Genomic DNA, 19,654 nt, shown 5'->3' with positions numbered 1-19,654 from the left:
AAGAACGATTTTAAAAATACTTAAAGCTTTTAAAGCGATAGTTTAAAAAAAAAAAAAAAAACATTTTTTTTTTACTCACTCTCATGTCGTTCCAAAAAAAACAAAAAAACAAACAAAAAAAAAACAGCCGTGTCCAGTGACCTATGTATGTTCAATCTTCTGTTGTTTTCCACAAAGGAAAGAAAGCCGTACTGGTTTGGAATGATATGAGAGTGAGCAGATGATGACAGAATTTTCATTTTTGGGTGAACTATCCCTTTCTCAAAAAAATGACAACATAAGTTTAGAAATCCTTTATTGTAGAATTGTAGAAATACATGTGTTTTTAATTTCGTTTTTTTAACTCCCCAAGGCCCTGTGCTGTCTTGTTTTTTATGTTCAGAATAAAATTCAATTAAACTTGCAAAGTTTGTAGTTAATTTGATACTGAACAGAGGCAAGAGGGATGTTGACAGACATACAGATTTTTGTTGATTGATTGATGAACACACACACCCCAACCGCATATACACCAGTGGGATTTTCTTTAAAAAACTCTGACTCTGAGGAACCCTCCTTGAAAATGTTGAATAAGAAATTAATTAGCAGAATAAAATTAAAACAAACATCACGCAATATGAGATGAAACAATGTGTAAAGCACAAATTTTTCACTAAATGACGCCAGTGGATAAAATTTCATAGGCAGCATCTTGAGCTCATTGTGTTGTCATAAGTAACACATAGAGGTAATTTATTTAGTTAAATAACAACTCACAGATTGCATTGTGTTGTATGAGATATTTTTGCAATAATAAGACTACAAACAAGCCATTTAGACAAAATCATTTGCGTAAATGTTGGCACCATCCTGGCTTGTTTACAGCTTCCTCAGCTTTCTGTGAGGTCATGTTTGTTCATTCGTCAGTGCTACAACCGGCTGTTTATTGAAAGTAATGACCTGGACCAAACATTGAAAATGGCTTTTTATGCCATTTCTTCTGTAGTGATCTTTTCAAGCTTCGCTTTGTTGTTCATATTTGATGGTGTTTGCAAGCATTGTTGAGTTATGTTTTGTGTGTGCAACAGCAACGTGATGTACTGAGCATGAGCATGCTGGCACGATACATGCCAAACACTCAAGGGCCACATCCAAACATTTATAGATGACACTTCTGAGCTGGAACCATCAGACAGTCAATGTAACTTAACAGAAAGATTTAACTTGTCGACCACAGTCAATCAGATTGACCGTTTCTTTCCAAAAAACATAATAGAGCTTCCAAGACAACAGCAAAGCAGACCAAATAAACACACAGAGGCATATACAAAGCCAATATCCATCATAAATAATGAAAGACTATGCCTGTACTGTTTGTTCAAGCAGGGATGGTGGAACAGAAAGGGGTTTTGCATGCAGTGATGATGGAAGGGGGGCTGACACAAACTGGAGAAGTATATGAACCCCTCTCTCTTTTGCGCTTTTTTATCACTCCACACCCAGGAGTTTGTATTAGATGGCAACTTGCATGTTCATTTTACAGCTTATGTTATTGCAGAAAATGTTTTATTTGGAGATAAATGTAAATCCTCTCTTTTTTGTGCAGCCAGGCATACCATAAATCCATAGATATGCAATGGCAAGTATGGAGCGCAAGAAAAGACCTGATTATTTCTGCTTGTGCTGATGTTAATGTAAGAGAAAGTGAGAAGGTTCAATTAGCTTCCAGGAACAGTTTGAATCATTTATTGTATAGCCAGGTTTGTGCTGCAATTAGACATCTTTTTAAATATCTAACTCACTAGCATCAATTGATCCATCCATTCATCCATAACTACTTAACAACGCATTAGCATCTCCCTAGCAAACACCCAGAACAACCACCTTGCAACCCTAGCAAACACTCAAAACACTGTTCTGACTGCCTAGCAATGGCCTAACCACATCAAACTGATGGTTTTTCCATCTATTTGTCTGACTGACTGTACAGCCTGTAAAACTTTTAGACTTAAGTTATTTTAAACTTTCAGATGAGGCTTTGTCAAGCCAACATCAAACCATGTCTTGCTAAACTTTACCAATCCAGTTTAATTTCTAGTCATTTACGGTCATTCAGGCTTGTGCTGATATCTACACAACCTGCTAATCTTTTTGTCTAACTCACCAGCGAGTCTCAGTGTCTCAAAGTGGTGTTTTGGGTGGATCAAATCCAAGAGCAAATCTGTGTGTTTGTCAAGAAAGAAACCCATAAACCAGGGCTGTAAACTAACCAGAGCATGCTTCCATCATTCCCAATGGCACCCACCTGTATTCCACCCTGATGTCAGATTGTTTGAAAGATGTGTCACTGAGCTTTTACACCACCACAGGGGTGTTGGTTAATTGTAAGCGGTTTCCTTTCTCTCTGGCACGCGTCTGGTAATATGAAGCTCAGACGTTTACGGTTCCGTGGTGAGAAATAAAATGCCTGCATGCCAGTGAGCTCAGTATTTCTCCCATGTTCCTCAGCATCTTAAACAGCAGGTGAAACAGGTTTTTTTGGTCTGTAAAATGCTCCTTTGATGAGCCTGTTTATTTTGTCTCTCCTCTATGGTGGTAAGATCACATTGTCCATCACCACTGTGACTTTATGAGCTCCAGACTGAGGGATAAGAGTGCAGAGTGAGAAACAGATGCACTCTCTGCTTATGTCATACAGGACAATTCAGAGCAGCTTTTGTTTTTAGAACGTTTCCCTTATCACAGTGTTTTGTGATTTATATGTTATAAACACTGAATTGATATAAAAGTCATGCTGAAAACAGTTAGATTTTATTGTACTTGACCTAAAAATATTTTTGGAATTTGTTTCCATTGTACAAAAATGAAAGGTTGAGAAAACTCAAAATAGAATGTTTTGACGTGTCAATTTTTCACACAGCTAAAATGTTTATCTTTATGCACTAAAAAAGAACTAATAACTGTGAAAAGTAACCATTTCAAATGCACAATCTATAATAAACTTGAATGCTATCATATGCATGACTACTAAGCTTTGAAATCTGTTTGCCTCTAACAGTCATTTGTAATGAACGTGAAAATTTCTTCTTTTGTGTTCTGCAGAAGAAAGTTATACAGGTTTGAAACAACATGAGGGTGAGTAAATGATGACAGAATTTTAATTTTTGGGTGAACTATCTCTTTAAGGATCCTTGAAACTAACCAATATGAATCCAGACATTTCATGTGAAATTTACTTAAAATCTGAGCGCAAACTTCGCTAAACTAGAAAGGATCTGATTTGAATCATCACTGTAATAATTTCTGTTTTCTAAGCTCATTGAATTTCCATTTGTCTTGCGTCAATAGCATGATTGAACACAGGATCAGGTGTGTACCATGTGGAGGTGGGGTGTGTGGTGGGATACAACAGGTCCACTGAGACCTTGTTCTGGAACATTATAGTGTACACCTAATCCAAACCCTGCCAGTTATGTGTATTGTAAACTTGTGAGTCTCTGAGGGTAGATTTACCCCAGGCCTGTCAGAGGATATTAACATCAAACATTACATCAGGTAAAACATATTACAGTCTTGGCTTCAGATGACTTCATACAAGACGTATATGGTTTTCATTGAATCTGTCTTTAGAGAAGGTACGTTGTACTGGTTGTGATAGAAACAGTTTTGTGTATCAGAGACAAATATTATGCCTTCAAGTTGTAACTTGTCATCATGTTCATTTTAGCACTGTGAAACATTTAACCAGGTCCAATAGAATAAACTCTGAAAACAATATCTTATAACCAAACACTTCATATGGCAGTTTGTGTTTTGACCGATCAACATTGGTCTCATCTAGCCACTTGTGCTTAAACATTATCATTTGTGTAATCAGACATGTTTTAGTATCAGTTTCACAGCTTGTTTTACTCTAAAGCGGTATGAGAAACCAGGAAAGAGCAAAGGTCAGCGAATGGGAACAAAGTGGGAAAGAAAGTTTGGATAACGTTACATTATTCAGTAAGGTCCTGATCCAGCCTGACCACACAAGTACAGTTTTCCTCATTTACGTACAAGAAAAGCCCAGCATTAGGTTTGAGGATTAACCAAATTTTTCTGTGACTATAAATTGAGGCTAATTTAATGCCTTGAGGTTTGGAAAAAGTAATTGTTGGAAGGTTTCACAGCTGCGGTTTTTGAAATCACAAATCATATAATTTTCTTTGAAGGCTGCCAAGATAACTGATAAACACTGAACACACTGAATATTGTGGTCATTATTTTTGGACTAAATGTATGCTTTTCCCCCATAGAAAACCTACCACCATCCTCAAGGACGACAGTTTCACAAAGAGAAATCATGCCGAATTTGTTGGATTAAATCGCAATTCCCAGTTCAGTGCATACGTGTGCAGATGTTGATTGTTAAAAATAATTAAAGTTATTAAAAACTGTATTCTAATTTTAATGTAGCTCTGTCAGCAGCTCCAGTGGCCAAGGAGCTTGACCGTCCACGAATTCCAGCATGCCCTACACTGAGGATCGCAAGCCCAGTGTTGGTAGTGTCTTCCATTCCTGAGCCTCATCACAACATGGCCTCAACTCATCATAGCTGCCACACCAGAGCCTTCAGCTGTCATGGCTGCTACGCCAGAGCCTACAGCTAACATGGATGCCACGCCAGAGTCTCCAGCCTTCATGGATGCCACAGAAGAGCCTTCAGCCATCATGGTCGCCACGTCAGTGTTTCCGGTCGTCATGAACGTTGCATCTGAGGCTACAAGGCCGATTCCTGGCCGTTTGAGACTGGCTTCCAGTTTGGAGGACACACCGCATATGTCGGTTCGAGCAGCTGGCATCTCCAAAGTGGTATGAAGTCTGGGGGTCTCAGAGGTGTTCCCACTGTCAGTTGCACTCCCTGTTATGGCTATGGCCATTTTGTGTGTTCGGGCTGCACACTGCTCTTCAGTTCATAAATCTGCGCCAGAGTCCACTCCAGAGCCCGTACCAGAGCCCGCTCCAGTCCACGAGTCCACTCCAGAGCCCGCTCCAGTCCACGAGTCCACTCCAGAACCCGCTCCAGTCAACGAGTCCACTCCAAAGCCCGCTCCAGGTCATGAGTCCACTCCAGAGATTGCTCCAGCCCCTGAGTCCACTCTAGCCCTAGAGCTCAGCTCTGTGTTGGCGCCAGCCTCTGAGCTCTCAGCCTGTCCTGTCACGGCCATGGAGGCCGTTCCTGAATCCCTTGCCTGTCCTGTCACGGCCATGGAGGCCATCTCTGAACTGTGCCTGCCTTGACATGACCATGGAGGTCGTCCCTGTAATCTCTGCTTGCCTTGACACGACCATGAAAGTTATCCCTGAACTCTCTGCCTGTCCTGTTACGGCCACAGAAGCTGTTGTTAACCTCTCTGTGCTCTTTATTACAGTTCCACCTGATCCACCGTGGTGGTTTACTGCTCCACCTGCTCCTCCGTAGTGGACATCTGCTCAGCCTGGGCCATCTTGGTGGTCCCCTGTGCCATCAGCTCCGCTAAAGTGGTCCTCAGCTCCATCAGCTCCACCCTGGTGGTCTCCTGCTCCACTGTGGGGATCTTCGGTCCCATCTCCTCTGCTGTGGTGGTCTTCAGCTCCGCCTGCTCCATCCTGGTGTTCTTCATCTTCACCCTGGTGGTCTTCAGTTCCGTCTGGTCCGCCCTGCTGGTCATCAGATCCATCTGTGCTGCCCTGGTGGTTTTCGGTTCTGCCTGCTCTGCCCTGGTGGCTTCCTGCACTGCCGGCCCCACCCTGGCTTCCTGCTCCACCCTAGCTTCCTGCACTGCCGGCTCCACCCTAACTTCCTGCACTGCCGGCCCCACCCTGGCTTCCTGCTCCGCCCTAACTTCCTGCTCCGCCGGCCCCGCCCTGGCTACCCAATTCGCCTCAATCTCCAGGCCCGCTACCAATGCACGGGCCTGATCCTCCATCCCTCCCCCTGGTCCACCCCCTCTCCATCACCCTCCTAATCAAATGTTTACGAACGTCTGGAAGATGTTCCTTAGAGGGGGGGTTCTGTCATAAATCCAGTCCCAGTTGTTCCTCCCACTCACTATCAGAGGACTCCATCACCTTTTCCTCCCGGACTCCATTCCCCATAATCCTTTGCTCAGACTCATCAATGAGTGCATTCAGCTGTTGTTCATTACATTGTCAGTCTTGTTCTATTTAAACCATGTTCACTCTATCTTTCACAGGGAGGTTTTGCTAGTTGTTATTCTGCATCTCTGTGCATTCCGCCTGGTTTCGTGTCTCTTGGTTTTTTTTGATTACTTGCCTTTCTTTTGGATTACAATTTTGTCTGTGTTTCCTGTTTGGTTGCTAGTTTGGATTGTTTACCTGTGCTTTACCCTTTGCCTGCTGCATTGACTACGATTCTGGATCATTCAGTAAAGGCTATATTTGGATCCTCACTCAAGTCTCGGAGCAGGTCCGTAACATTATTGATCTGATTGTGAGCAATTTATCCATGCATTTTTGTTGGACCTCTTAATTATCGATCAAAATGTTAGAACTCCATATTCTGGTGAATTTTGTCCTGTGGAAAATATGTAAATATCTAATGTAGCTTCTGAAGGGCAATAGGGAAGCCTAGTGGCAATTGTAACAGGGAAATAGTAATACACTCAATTCCTCCAATCAGAAACCAGCTAGAGTAATGACACTTAATATGCACGTACTCAGTAGGATTCTCTTCCTGCCTGTGGAAAAGGAGCACGATCATTTCACCTCAGAACTTTTCAACAAAATGCTGATTTTGAGGTATAAATGTACTTTTTGGATGTACAGTATTTTTCTTCTGCTGTCTAAAGTTCAGATGACTGCGAATTAAAACTTACATTTTATCTCTAGATTATTTATAAAAAATTGACCGATAAATCAATTGTCATCAAATCAGCAGATAAAGGAGGAGCAATTGTCATTCAGAATAATGCAGATTATGTGAGGGAATGTGAAAGACAACTTTCAGATTTAGATTTTTATGAAAAACTTCCAGGGGATCCTACTCGCATGTTTAAGGAAGAAATATATGCTGCTCTTGACATAATGTTTCAAAGTGATGAGATTACTAAAAAGGAATTTGAATTCCTAAATCCTGTTATGCCTACATTTTATACTCTACCAAAAATGCATGTCTTGAATCTGCCTCTGGTCACCCAATAGCTGGTTTTGGCTTATTAACGTCTTAAATTTCTACTTTTGTGGATTCTTTTATAAGACCGTATTGTGAAAAAATGCCTTCCTTTTTAAAAGATACCACTCATATGTTGTCCTTCATTGACTCGATTAATCCAGTGTCTGGAGAGACACTCTTAGTTTCCTTTGATATTCAGTCTCTATATACATGTATACCACATAAAGAAGACGTTGACTCCATTGTTTATTTTCTGTCAGAACGTTTGGTCCCTTCTAATGAATGTATCAAGACATCATCTGAGATTGTACTCTTCCATAATTATTTTATCTTTTAGAACAATTTTTTATTCAAAGAAGAGTTGTGGCCATGGGAAGTGCATTTGCACCCTCTTTTGCAAATCTTTACATGGCCTTTTTTGAAGAAAAATGTGTATTCAAATCATGCTTTTTCTTCAAACATTGATTTGGAAGAGATATTTGGATGATTGCTTTTGTCTTTTTAAGGGCGATGCTGAACAACTTAATTATTTTTTATCAATATCTAAATAGTTGTTCTGATTTTCTGACGTTTATTTTGGATTCTGATCCAAAGAAACTTTTTTTTATTTTTTGGATTTGTGGATAATTTTGGTCGGACCTTCTTTATATACGGATCTGTTTAAGAAAGCTTGCATAATAGCCTACGCTTGAGAGCTGACTCTTATCCATTAAAGGACAGTCTTCCTTACAGCCAAATATGCCGATTAAAAAGAATACGAAGTAGACCAAATGATTTTCAATAAATCAATCAACACTATTTTGCAATCCGATGAAAAACTTGAACATCTCTACCCAGGTGAAAAAGACGTAGTATTAAATGTATTAAATTTCAATATATTAAATATATTACAAATAGATTAAAATCCAACTTAAACATATATTGAAATACACTTAATATACTTAAAGTTGTTTCAAAATAATACATTTAATATGCACTTAGTATAGTATAATTTAAATATAGTAAGTATGTCTGAAAAAGCACAATTTAAATATATTTATTTTTCACCTGGGTATGATCCCCCTCTCACGGTGTTTAGGCATGGACGTAACTAAAGAGACTATTTAGTGAGATCAGACTTGTCCCCTCCACCTGTAACAACCACATTAACTCCGTTTCGAGAAGGAAATGATCTGTGATGTAATCAGTGTAGTTATACGTATCGTTATACATCGTTTAAACACCCGCACACTGGTAAATCAATTCCTATTAAAGGAATAATATGCTGTAAACAAAAGCGGTTATTTACTTGATAACATGCCCTTGTAGGAAAAACAAACAGAGAACTTAAAACACGCATTGCAGTACATCGGACTACAATAAGATGTAGAAATATGAATTATCCATTAGCGATGCATTTTGTTGAGTTTAAGCATCCGTTTACCTCATTGCGTTGTATAGGATTTGCATTGTCTAACATTATTAGACACTACAGCAGTAAAGTGATTACTTTGAGGTAGGCTTTTATTTGAGATACAGTGGGTTAATATTACTTATTTTTTCAGTATTACAATTGCCAACAAACATTGTTACAAGCGCCCCCAAGGGGGCAATTCTAACACTCAGACTTCTTGAATTTAATTTAATATTGTAGTCTTGTCCTTATTAGAGAAAGATATCAATTGTATTATTTAGTGAACCTATTGTTTCTTGTATCAAAAGATGACTAGTGTATTTCAAGTAGTCTGTGAGTTATGAAGGAAATTTAAAAATATTTTACAATTGCCCCCAAGCTCCCCTACTAACATGCACGTGCACAGGTAGGGCTCAACCTGTGCAGAGCAAATGCCCTTTTTGCCCTTACACTCCGAAGTGCCCTTATATATATATATATATATATCTTCAAAATATTGGATAAGAAAAAATTAGTAGTACAAAAATAAAGCAACGCCAATATTACAATATATAATATTAAAAAGTGTATAAATCACTCGTTTTTCTAAAGAAACATTGTCCAACAGCGACACCAGCAGGTAAAGTTACAGCGGGAGTCTGAGTCTCTCTCGCCTCCCCTGAGCTCATTGAGTTTTAACAGACCAACTAAAGCGTGCAGTGGGGGGGTAATTGAGAATGAATGGGGGGAAATCACGTGAGAGGAGGCAATGCCTCCATCACGATATGATTGGATGTGACTGGTTATGTTCGGCTGTGATTGGTTCATGCGATAAATCCCGCCTCTTGTGTTCATGCGCGTTCTACGTTCGCGAATCAGTCTGAATGAACAATATAATGGCATTAATGGGAAGACTCATTTAAAAAAGTAAGTAAACAACTCACACACTTAGATGTAACCACTTTGTTACGTCAAAATAAGACTTGAAATGGTCTGAAAACATGATCTGTGGGAGTTTTTAGTGAGTAAATCAGCATGTTGAAATTTAAAGTAAATTTCTGTGTCTGTGACCAATATTTACTGAGCTTTGATGACTGATGAACCGAATAATTCAAAAATAGTTAAAAGTTAACTATTAAAAAGAATAGCTGAACATAAGTTCACAAATAAAATATTTTGTTTAAATTGTTACTGCCTTGAGTTATTATTTTGGAATAAATGTAAAATGCTTAAAAACTTGATGATATTCATACTTGGCTTTAATAAACAGAATATTGATTGCATTGTTAATGTAAAAATATAAAATAGAATTGTATTTGTTGTTGTTGTTTTCTGGTAGTGTAAGTAATGTTTATTTAACCAAGAACATGTGACTGAGACAGGAATTTTCACTTTTTGATTGTAAAAAAAGGACTAAAGAACTTTCTACTTTCTAAAGAAACTCTTAGACCTAAGAAACCCAATATATATAGGGGGGGTGCCCTTTTTCAGTTTCAGCACATGCCCCTCAAAAGGTCTGTGCACGGCCCTGCCTACTAACACGTGCACTGATATTTAAGGCCTCTTTCTCCAGAGCTCAATTGTAAGTTCTTGGATACAATGTAATTTTTAAAGCACCCAGAAGACCTTTTGATCACCACACACATTTATTCAGACACCATCAAAGTTTCCGTCCTTTACAAAATCTTTCTAAGACTTTAAGGAGAGTTTACTATCATAGGCCAACTCATCTTAAATCTCACTGTCTTTGATTCACATTTAATTGTTCTGTTTTCCTATTTTAAGGCCTAAAAGTTTGTCAAGGGCCCTTCTTTTCATCCCACCTGTCTTTGCTCCTCATTTGCCCATATTTTTTAAAACTCTTTTTCTCTTTTAAAATTGATGACTACTGCTTTCATTCTTCACTGCTTTTTAATTTCCTTTATGCTTTTGCTGTCTTTTATCTGCTTTCCTCCTGTGTTTTGCTAAGAGGTCTTCCAGGCTCTGCTCCAGACTTATGTAACAGCGCAGGTTCTTTTTTTTAATTTACTGCACAGGTGTTCAGAGACACTTCGCCGGCTGGTTTTCACTCATAAAATAACAACAAGAACGCATTTTGGGGAGAAAGAAATACATATGGAAAGGGAGAGATAGAGAGTAGACAGGGAGGTTAGCTGGAAGAAGAGAAGGTGTGGTGAAATACTGAAATAGTTTAGATTAATCACATGAAAGTCTGATCCTTAGAGCCTATAGTGATGACATCAAATGATAGCTGATCTGTTGTGCATCAAGGGAGCTATTTGAAAATGAGTTCATGCTGTGCTGTAAGTTGAGAGAATATTAGACATATTGGGCTTGTATATGTGTGGAGACCCTCAGATTTCATCTGACATTTACATTTTACTCGTCTTTTTTCTTGTCTACAGAGCTTGTGATCTTTCAGAACAGTCCAAGCTCCCACCACGAAAAACACACTCATCCCCTCTGAGGGACTGTGGCTGATATTCATGGCTGATATTGTGTGATTTTTAGAAACACTGATTCTACGCTATGTGAGATAACACTTTTATATGTTTTTCCTTGCAGTTGTCATATCAGGTAATATCAAAGAACATACAGTATATCTAATGAACTAATACTTATTTCACAGTCACAGTAACATTCACAACTAACTAAAACTTTAGACAAGTAAACTAACAGCACACATTATCATCTAAATGCATGCTAAAAAATTGCAGTTCACAGTGTTGGTTGCCACATTGGGTGAATCAAATTTTCTGTTATCTGTATATATTACAATAGATCAAAAATAGATTCTATTTCATCCTATTTTCCCTTGAGCTACAAAGGAATAGTGGTTTTTGACATCATAAATGGCAGATTGAATGTCATTTCGATTCTTTTTTGGTACAGTCTCTTTCTTTCAAAAGAAATAATTTTTTTTTTTCAGCAAGGATGCATTAAATGATATGATATATGATATAAATGCTGCTCTTTTGAACTTTCTGTGCATCAAAGAATCCTGAAAAATGTGCAGTTTATACAAAAATATCAAGACGCACAACTGTTTTCAACATTGATGATGATTAGAAATGTTTCTGAAGCAACAAATCAGCATATTAGAATGATTTCTCAAGGAACATGTGACACTGAAGACTTAAAGTTGAAAATTCAGCTTTGCTATTACAGGAATAAGTGACATTTTAAAAATACATTAAAATAGAAAACGGAAAACTATTTTAAATTGTAATAATATTTCACAATATTACTGTTTTTGCTGTGTTTTTGATAAAAAAAGAGAGACTAAGTATTCAAAAGTATTTTAAAAACCGAAACTTTTATATGGTATATCCTTGCGTTTTTCCCTGTCCAGTGGTTTGTTCCATATGTGTGATTTTGTCAAGTTCACAGTTGTTTTTAATTTGAATAAAATTTGGTTTTCAGCTTCTCTTGCCACTTACTACTGAGGACTCCTACCGAGGACTCTAAATTGCACCTGTAGTTTGAAAGCTACCAAGGCTAATGCCCACTTGTTCTGGCAATCCAGGTTATTGGAGTCAGCTAAAGATGATTGCGGTGAATGCTTTCCAAACTGCATGCAATCACGGAAATGAATCCCAAACCCTACATGATACACTGCTCAGACAAAAGAGCCTCTTCAGCAGCCGACTGAATGTAACGCATTGCCTGAAAGAGAAAAACAGGCACACGTTTGTTCCAGCAGCCATCAGGCTCAGCTATGCATCCCCCAGCCAGCTAAACAAAATCAGACTTATTGGTGGCTGTTGAAGCAATACGGACACTGTACTAACTATTTAGTCATTGTCATAAAAGTAAGTCAAGGCTATCAGGAACAAATGGAAGTTTCCTACTATTATGGCACTCACTAACTATGAAATGCCAATTATTAAATAGACATTGTGTCTTATTGTATTAATTTAGTTTTTGGCTTTAACCTCTCACACTTGAAGATTCCCTTATGCACATGGTTTACAATCTATAAAAATCTCAGTCCAGGAATTGATGTGGTCAGGCACATAAAAGGTCATTTTACAAACATTCCATAAGCTTTTTCTTCAGGCAGTTTCTCATTTAATTGAAATAGGGGCTGTAATGCTTAACTGTTCCATGTGTGAAGAGAATCTTTTTTTAATGTCATTCCTTCAGATCGGACTGTTGCAGTTATAGCCAACCTTGCTATGTAGAAATAAATTCTGCATGTGTGTGGAGGCTGTAAACAGAGGCTGTTTGCGATTATACCACCCATTGGAGATCTCACAGCGGTCTATTGTAAACAAACATCCATGCTCCTCAGGGGGCACAGGCTTAAAGCTAAAGCCTTCAACAGAAAGAATCGCCCAAAAGTGAAGTCATTGTAGACGTTATGAACGGTTATAACAGATTTACATGGAGTTTTATTGCAACATGTTTGACTGTAATGCAACAAAAACATGATTGTTTGAATGTACATGGCAGGCAAAACAAATAAACACACAGTTGGGTTTAATCATGAGTACCCAGTAGAATTGTAAAAGTATATATATATATATATATATATATACTATATATTTCTATGTTGGAGGTTCATATCCCGAGATTTGATTGAGAAATGACAAAAACAACTGTGTACAATATATATTAGCATATATGCAATAAGGTAAAGATTGGCAAACTGGTGAACATTTTTACAAGACGACTAATGTCTTTACAGGAAGATTGTAGATTAAATTTGTTTGATACCATTCCATATTTTGATATCAGCACAGCTGTTTTTGACTTCATTTAACTTTCATGTGGTCCAAAACACACAGCCATGCAAGCCATTCATAAGTCACAGTCACTCCCAGTGAAATGATTAAGAAATGATTCCCTTTTTTTTTAAATGACACCATGTCTTGCATATTAGTAATATGAGGATCTGTTAGCAGTTATGACGGTTTTGCCCATTGCTTTGCTCACTCATAATATGTTAGTACACTCACTACAAAAGTCTGGAAACAATAGTGCCTGACATTCACTTAATTCTCTGTACTGTGTTGTTTATAAAAAGGAAGTCGTTGACAATTTTGGAGTCCAAAATTGCTTGTGGTTTCAGGTTTAGATGCGAGTATTTTTGCCCCATCAAAGGACTGATGGTGTCTAATTCTTTACTATCTGGGATACATTTCAATATCACTCCCTTGAGGTTTGTGTGAGAAACTAATCATAAGATGAGAACAACATGCATTTCCAAAAAGTTCTGTCCCCCCCTCTCTCACACACAATCCATCTCTCTCCCTTTCTAACCTTAACAGCTGTGCCCAGGCCCTCAGCTCTTTTGTTAAAAGCCGTGGGGCTGAATTTAACAGTCAACATTTCCTGTTCATGTTCTTCAGCACAAATTATTTTGAAATGGGTCTGACAAAGGATATGATCTTGTGACGAATTTCAGTGAAAACTGATAACTGGAAAACATTGCAGACTCAGTTCTCATCTATTTTTCACTCTCATTATGTTAGAAAATGTCTGTTATCTATCAAGTCTGATTACATTGACTGCAATGTCCCAATGACATCACATTGTTTATGAAACACATTGTTTTTATATCATATATGCACAGGAATTTACTCTCAGTCTCACAAAAAAATTTAATGTGATACAGAATTGTTCCACACAGGGTTTAGTTTTAGTTCTTTTGAAGTCTTTCATGTGATGATTTAATGAATTTTCCAAATGTTTAGTTTGCTCAAATTTATTGGAATTTGAATTTGAGCCTTGCAGATGTTTCTCAGTGTGAACTCGTGTTCTGCTTCATCATGCCTTTATTGTTGTTGTTTTTTTCCTTCTGTATGTCTGTCTGTAGAATATATATATATATATATATATATATATATATATTGACATTTATGTATTTTATTGAATGACAGAAATATATATATATATATATATATATATATATATATATATATTGACATTTATGTATTTTATTGATATTTTTTAAAATAACAAATTACCTCATATTTGTCCTGAGGCTTTGGCAGCAATTTTTAGTTTAGAGTTTTGAGCAGAGGTGTATTTGTCCTATGAGGACAAAATGATGTAATTATTTCATGATTACTCCTCTCAAAATATTTACTGTCAGTGTTGTAAAAAAACTGACCTGCCAAAGCATCAACACAACAAATGAGGCACAGCAAGGTGTTTCTATTCCAAATCAGCCAATAATTTTGTTCAGTAATTGAAATACTCCATCTAGGGAAGTAGATGATAAATATGTGCATTAGTTTTAATGGTGGACTGAATTTGAGGTTATTTCCTGAATTCACTATCGTATTGAAACAGACACTCAGCCACAGCTGTTACACAAAGCTGTTTTCTATCTGGTATCCAGTTCCTAGATTAAATGTGTCTGGCCAGATGTGATGCATCTCATATATGTGTGGTCGATGATGGAGTGATGACTCTATGCTGTCAATCAAACCTGGAGCTTTGTGTCCCTGGGTGGGGTTTCCGCCTGGGCTCCCCTCTGTAGGGCCGGGGCAGAATAGGCAGGCTTCCAGTATGGTCCTGCGGTTTTGGCCTGTGGTTTTTACGGTTTCATTGCCAGGCAAGAGGAACGTGAGAGAGTGCCGCAGGGAAAGAGGTTGCAGTAATATCCTGGTAAAAGGACTACGAGTAAATAAGCTCTCAATATCATATCACTCTGATCTGGGTTTAATGATGCTTAGAAAGTGCCTACCCCTTTTTCACCAGCACAATGCCGGAGCTAGTTACACACATTGCTGCTGAGGAAAAGGCAGGTCTGGGCTAGAAAAATCTTCTCCACAATCCACATCAGACCATTAAACATGAAAATATTGTCTGCAACCAGGAATCAACAACATCAGATTATCATTGAATAATGAAAATCTGTTCCTCAGGCATAGCTTGACTTTGAATATAGCTCACAAAAATGTATATGATCAGTAGGTCATGGCATCTTATGTTTTTACATTAACTCATCAAATGTTCTAATTGATCAGTTGATTATACTTAAAAATTTAAGGTAGCAACTGAACTTAAGTTTTAAGTTAAAATAGGTAGAAGGGTTTATACAGTGAACAAGTCGTAGAAGCTACTGTTTAATTTGTTTTTGTAAATATGACAATTTCGACCATTTTTCATAGTTATTTTAACAAGTGCATAATAATCAGTGAATACCTGTCATAAGTGAATACAGATGGTACTACAGTGGCATATGGATTAGTCCTTTAAGGTTTACTTCCATCGTATAAAAACAATGCTTATGTTGCTTTAGTTGAGCTCAGTAAAAAATCTATCTATCAAAATCTATCAAACAATCACACCATTAGAAATATCCCATATAGAAACTAAACACACTGTAAACATACAAAACCCCTTAGTTAGAGTATTATGATATAGCTTGTGTTTTTGTGAGTATACAAGAAGTGTGAAACCTTTGATGCTCTGATTTAAAGAGACTGGAATGGATACATTAAATTGCCTTATGGATCTAGTCAAGATTGCTTTCACAGGTTAATCATTTTTAATGCATGGCACATGTTTGCAATTAAATCCTCCACTCCTATGCTTCCTTTGATTTATAAGTTGCTTTAGCCCAGTGGGTCATTAATGCCCTCTTCATTAGAGCTTGTTTACGGGATTAAACACGTTTGGAGAGCCAAGCTTAGCAAAACGTTTGCATCATGGAACAAGAAAAACTTGTGAGTAAAAAAAAAAAGATTTTTTTTTTTTGGTAAACTATCGCTTTAACAGCTTTAAGTATTAAATAATACTACAGATACTCAAAAAGTGTACTTAAAGGGTCATGAACCGAGAAATCAAAATGCCCTTGATCTTTTGACATATAAGAGGTCATTGTACTATAAAAACATCCTGTACGTTTCAGAACTCAACTTTCTTGTTAGTCTAAAAACAGCTGAAGCCAGTCTGCCAAAATGACAGGTTGTGGAATGGACCACTTTATGACTTAATAGTGTGGCTAAACCCCGCGTCTGCTGAAGAAGATCAATGCCTGCTTCTACATCACTGCCTGTTTAGCTCCGCCCACCGATTTGCGCATGTAGCGTAAATAAGGAGAGAGGCAAATGCATGTGTAACCCAGGTTACTAGTAGCATTAAAACATGATTAAATGAGATGAAGATATTTTTTTTTTTCTCTTTTCTATTTTATGTGTTTTATATTGTTTTAATGGGCATATAAATAGCCAATTGAATTATTTTGTATTGGGAAGACACGCTGCATCCATGGCAGCCAGAAGGGTCATCTGTGTATGTGGCTGGCGATCATATACTTTCCATCTCCATCAGCATCCTGTTGTGGACTGCAAACCATTGTGTAACCCAGGTTACTAGTAGCATTAAAACATGATTAAATGAGATGAAGATATTTTTTTTTTTCTCTTTTCTATTTTATGTGTTTTATATTGTTTTAATGGGCATATAAATAGCCAATTGAATTGTTTTGTATTGGGAAGACTGATCAATGAGGATTTAGTATGTTGTATAGAGCATTTTCAGTTTCCGGATCTTGCACGAGGTTAGGAGCTCATGCTCTCTTTGATCGGCGGAGCGGAAGAGAGCAGACGCAATTTAGATCTCTCCCAAGAAATCTGAGAATTTAATGAGTCAAGTAGTGATATTTGATTCAAATTAAAGTTATATGTGTTTAGAGATGAAGTAGCGAACAAAGAAATCAAGGTTGATGTGAAAAAGAGACTGTTAAATTGATTTATAATTTGTGACGCAGTTGATAAAGCCTCGTTATCGCATAACAAGATATTTTGGTAAAGAAAAAGCCATATAAACGGAATTTAATTTCTACAAGAAGGATAAGCAAAAGATCAAGATGTAACGAAGTTTTTCAGACATAAAAGGGATAAAATTGTTCAAGTTCATCGAGTCTTGGTGAGTTAACTTTTATTTCATTTATTAATTAGGGTGAAAAGTTCATTAAATGTTCATACAAGTGAAATATAAACGGGAAAGCTGTATTTTAAGGTCATTTAATTGCCAATGTGTGATGTAAAATAACGTGGCGAATGTGTTTGCACGATCGTATGTGAAATGTGATTGTCATTTTGATGCTGTGTTAAACGGTAGTAACAGACATGATGTGTATGATATGGATAGAATACTAATGGTGATTTTGTGACCTTGTATTCAAGGTCAGGTTTTTTTTCCCCCTTTTTCTTTTCTTTTTTTTTTCATTTAATTGCCAATGTGTGATGTAAAATAACGTGGCGAATGTGTTTGCACGATCGTATGTGAAATGTGATTGTCATTTTGATGCTGTGTTAAACGGTAGTAACAGACATGATGTGTATGATATGGATAGAATACTAATGGTGATTTTGTGACCTTGTATTCAAGGTCAGGTTCCCCCCCCCCTTTTCTTAAATTTTTTTTCTTGATTTGATATCGTTGTCCGATCGAGTGCATGCTGTGAACCGCTGAATCGATGCCGCGTTGAACCGATGCTTACCAGAGTGGAGTTCCTGGATTCCTGGATTTCGTTCTAACTCCAGTGTTCGCGGAGGGAGTCGGGACTGGCGAGCCACACGGACCTAACAGAGTTGTGATTGCGTGAAACTGACATTGTCGTTGCCGATTTGGACGGTAGGAAATTGAACTAACAGTATATACACCGGGTTCACTGTTCTTGGGAAGGATTCGATCACATAGGAGTCACATAGGAGAGACTGAGTTACGAACAATTCAGTTGTTCATTGATTTCAGCCGTTTTCACAAAGTTGTGAATATAACTTGAGACTTGAATTATTCATTTTGAAAACTGAGGTTTAAATTTCTGTGAAGGGATTTATATTTGAATCTATTTGGATTTATTTTATTTTATTCTAATTGTTAATTGATGAAATGTAATTTTTCTATCTTTTCTTTCTTTTGTTTTGCAAATTTGAAACGAGGAGAAATCCACTTAAATTTGAAAAAAAGGGTATCAAATAAGGAATTTAAACTGATTATTTCATTGTATTGAATTTTCATTCATAAGGTGAATTCAGTGTTCTTTTTTTTTTTTTTACTGAAAGAAATTAGTGAAATCCAGAAGGGAACAAAATCAAAGGTTAATTCACTTAATTTACATAAACATTGTTAGGAAGGGTGATTATACTTACCTTTTGAGTCCTTTTGGGAATTTTGAAAATTTTGAAATCTGTAAGAAAAAAGGGAAAAGTGTTAAGAATATTAGAATGGATTAACTTACTGGTTAAATAATTTCATTTTGTTTTTTGAGAACTACATATTGTACTTTAATTTGTCATGCTATGGTATACATTAGAGATCTAATATCTTCTAAGAAAGATAATACAATCAGTTAAACTTAATACATTGTGTGAGTGGTTCATTATTGTTGTGATATCCTTATTCTCTGTAGGCGAATTTAGTCTTCTGATTCGACTGGTCCATACTCAGACTTTTCTTTTGTCTGTATCAAATTCAGCGAAGTGTCACACATGTCTACAAATCTAACGATTAAGATGGCTCCGAAGACAACAAGATGCTGTACAGTGCCAAGTTGTGGAAAAACAGTTGTGGATTAACTTTATTTTTAATGAAGATCCAGACCTCATCAGTAAGAACTCGGTCCTTTGTTCACTTCATTTTACCGCGGATACATTTACAAACAAGGCACAATTCGGCAGGATTTTCAGAAAGATTGAAACTAAAAGACAATGCTGTGGTGACTATATTGGATTCTATAGTAATGTCGCACCACACAAGTGTGAGTAACAGTTTTTATTATGTGGCTTTGTCTGTTATTCCAGATCGTTTGATATGTACGGAGTATTTATTTGTTTTTAACCTAAATCACAACAGCGTCCATGAATGAAGGATGTAGGCTGTCAAACAAACACAACTGTTAGCCAATCATTACGGTGGCCGAGAGAGCTCAACGCGCTGCAAATGGAAAAAAGGCATGCAAATAGAAAAAAACACCTGCAAATAAAAAAAAAAAACCTCCTTCAGCAATTTGACAACACACACGCTGAAAATGCTCACAACACAACCAAATAAAAAAACGTGTTAAAAATACTCACAACACAAACAAATAAAGAAACGCGCTGCAAAAACAGAAACGCGCTGCAAATACTCACAACACAAACAGAAAAAGAAACCCTCTGCAGAACGACGCGGCCCCCACCGGAAAT

At 37.2% G+C, this 19,654-nt stretch overlaps 1 long non-coding RNA gene across 2 annotated transcripts in view; it reads left to right on the top strand.

Moving 5' to 3' along the window:
* Positions 1 to 10,975: 10,975 nt before the first annotated feature.
* LOC107722799 (uncharacterized) overlaps positions 10,976 to 19,654 on the top strand; it is a 37,529-nt gene continuing 28,850 nt past the window's right edge. The window contains exon 1 of one of the 2 annotated variants that reach the window (XR_001637843.1): positions 10,976 to 11,035. This is a non-coding gene — a long non-coding RNA (uncharacterized LOC107722799). Of the gene's footprint in view, positions 11,036 to 16,052; positions 16,187 to 19,654 lie in introns of those variants that run through there. The other variant, XR_001637842.1, reaches the window with a different exon arrangement.

This window comes from Sinocyclocheilus rhinocerous, unplaced genomic scaffold (assembly GCF_001515625.1).
Source record: "Sinocyclocheilus rhinocerous isolate Xijiao unplaced genomic scaffold, SAMN03320098_v1.1 scaffold544, whole genome shotgun sequence".
Lineage (NCBI taxonomy): Eukaryota > Metazoa > Chordata > Actinopteri > Cypriniformes > Cyprinidae > Sinocyclocheilus > Sinocyclocheilus rhinocerous.
Note: the sequence above shows the minus strand (reverse complement) of the source record. Positions and strands in the feature narration are given on the sequence as shown.